Below are 2568 nucleotides of genomic sequence, written 5' to 3' on the forward strand. Positions count from 1 at the left end.
CTCCTCCTCCTCCTCCTCCTCCTCCTCCTCCTCTTCTTCTTCTTCTTCTTCTTCTTCTTCTTCTTCTTCTTCTTCTTCTTCTTCTTCTTCTTCTTCTTCTTCTTCTTCTTCTTCTTCTTCTTCTTCTTCTGTGATTTTCCAAAATCTGTTCTTTAAACCAAGTCAGTTCCAACATGTAGAGAAAACAGAATTGCTTAGGATGCAATGACTTTGTATTCTATATTCCTTGATTTATTACTCAACATCTTTGTTACCCCATCCATCTTGGTTGGAGGCAGAGCCAGCTGAAACTGAATCCTTCTAAGATGGAGGTTCTGAGGCTGGGTTGGAGGGCTTCTGGGTTGGAGTGCTAACTCTCAGCCCTGGACAGGGTACCACTGAGACTGGTGCTTACCTTCAGGACACTGGGTGTGCTCCTGGATGCCTCCCTATAGATGGAGGCCCAGGCTAGATTACTGTAAATGGCTCTATGCAGAGCTACCCTTGAAACTGACCTGGAAATTACAACTGGTTTAGAATGCGGCGGCCCAAATCCTTAGTGGAACCCCACAAACAGCACATATTCTACTGGTGCTGTGCCAGCTTCACTGGCTCCAGATTGAATACTGGATCAGCTTCAAAGTTCTGGTATTAACCTTTACGACCCTAAACTGTTTGGGGCCAATGTATCTATGGGACCGCCTCTCATGGCATACCCCACAAAGAGTGCTATACTCTGGGGGGGGGGAGAATATTATGACAATCCCTGGCCCAAAGGATATCCAGCTGTTCTCAACCAGAGCCAGGACCTTTTTTGCCCCGGTGCCAGCCTGGTAGAAATCTATGCCTGATGACATCCGTGCCCTGCAGGACCTAAGACAGAGATGTTCTGCTGGGCCTATGGTTGAGGACAGCAATGGTCAACATCAAGCCTGGCCTCCTTTATTCTTCATCTCTCCACCCCTCTAAAGGATAGGATACAAATATTTTAACATTATCTGGGTTGATGGTTTGATTGTTCTCGTTTGAACTTATTTTTAACTTGCTTTAATTATCTATGATTGCATGTATTGGAATTGATAGAGTGTATTTACTGAATCCTTAAGCAGCTGGGAGTACCAGACCACCTCACATGTTTCCTGATAAACCTGTATAAGGACCAAGAAGTGACAGTGAGACCCGGATATGGAACAACTGATTGGTTTAGCATAGGAAAAGGAGTATGACAAGGATGTATATTGTCACCCTGCTTTTTGAATTTATATACAGAGTACATCATGTGAAATGCCAGCCTGGATGAATCACAAACTGGAATTAAGATTGCCAGGGGGAAACATCAACAGCCTCAGATATGCAGACGATACCACTATAATGGTAGAAAGTGAAGAGGACCTAAAGAGCCTCTTGCTTAGGGTAAAAGAGGAGAGTGCAAAAGTTGGCTTGAAACTCAACATAAAAAACCCCTAAGATCATGGCATCTGGCCCCATCACTCCTTCACAAATAGAAAGGGAAGTCATGGAAACAGTGACAGACTTCATGTTCCTGGGATCCAAGATCATTGCAAACTGTGACTGCAGCCATGAAATTAAAAGATGCCTTCTCCTTGGAAGGAAAGTGATGGCAGCCATAGACAGAATAATAAAATGTAGAGACATCACCCTGCCAACAAAAGTCTGTATGGTCAAAGCAATGGTATTCCCAGTAGTAATGTATTGTCGGGCCACTGCTTGGTCGTTGGTGATTGCCTTCCCATTGCCACCTTGACCAAGGGGTCCTGGCACATTGCCCCCAACTAGGAATACTCTCTGCCCAAGGCTGAGGTACAGCCTGCCTATGAGGGTCAGGAGGGGGAAGGAGTGACAGTGAAGGAAGAGGAGTCACCTCAGTCTTAGGGTGTAACCAGGAGGGATTATGTCACCCATCTCCTGGCCCCCTCTGGGTACAGTCCACAGTCCGATTTCTCTCTCCCAGCAACTTTTGGTCCCTTCTGGCGCCCAGCTTCCTCCTCAGCTGCCTCCACCTTCCCTTTTATCCCCTTTCCCCATCCTGCACTGGCTTCCCCCTTGGCCCCACCCCTTTCAAATCCTCTGATGCCAAGCCCACTCCCTCTGACCTGGTCCTTCCACTGCTGCCTGAGCTCCACTGGGGCTGGGCCTCCACCCCGCCTGGCTCCGTTTGCATCTTGGCTGGCCCTGGGCCCGTGAAAGCAGACATAAGTTGGGCCTTCACCAGGCCCTGCTCAGCTGGCCTGTCGTTGGGCCCTTCTGCTCTTCCCTGCCAGCTTGATGAGGCTGCAGCTGGGCATGCACTGGTACCCTGACCTGGCCTTCACTTGCCCACTGATTGCTCTTCTGGCTCCACTGTCTGCCTTCCTCACTGCTGGCCATTGCTCTTCCACTGCATCGGAGTTCCTCACCAGCCCAGGTAGGATGCAGGGCATTGGGAGGTCCCGCTGCTGCTTGCCACCTTGCCTGGGGGTCTGAGGCCTCCTCTTGCCAGGAGGGAGGTGAATTTTGGGGCTGCTGCCAATGCCCCCTTGTAAGCCCGCAAGCCTGCTATGGTGTTTTTATGGACTGTGTTATACTGTA

The sequence above is a fragment of the Gekko japonicus genome, unplaced genomic scaffold (assembly GCF_001447785.1).
Source record: "Gekko japonicus isolate JY-2015 unplaced genomic scaffold, Gekko_japonicus_V1.1 scaffold146, whole genome shotgun sequence".
NCBI lineage: Eukaryota > Metazoa > Chordata > Lepidosauria > Squamata > Gekkonidae > Gekko > Gekko japonicus.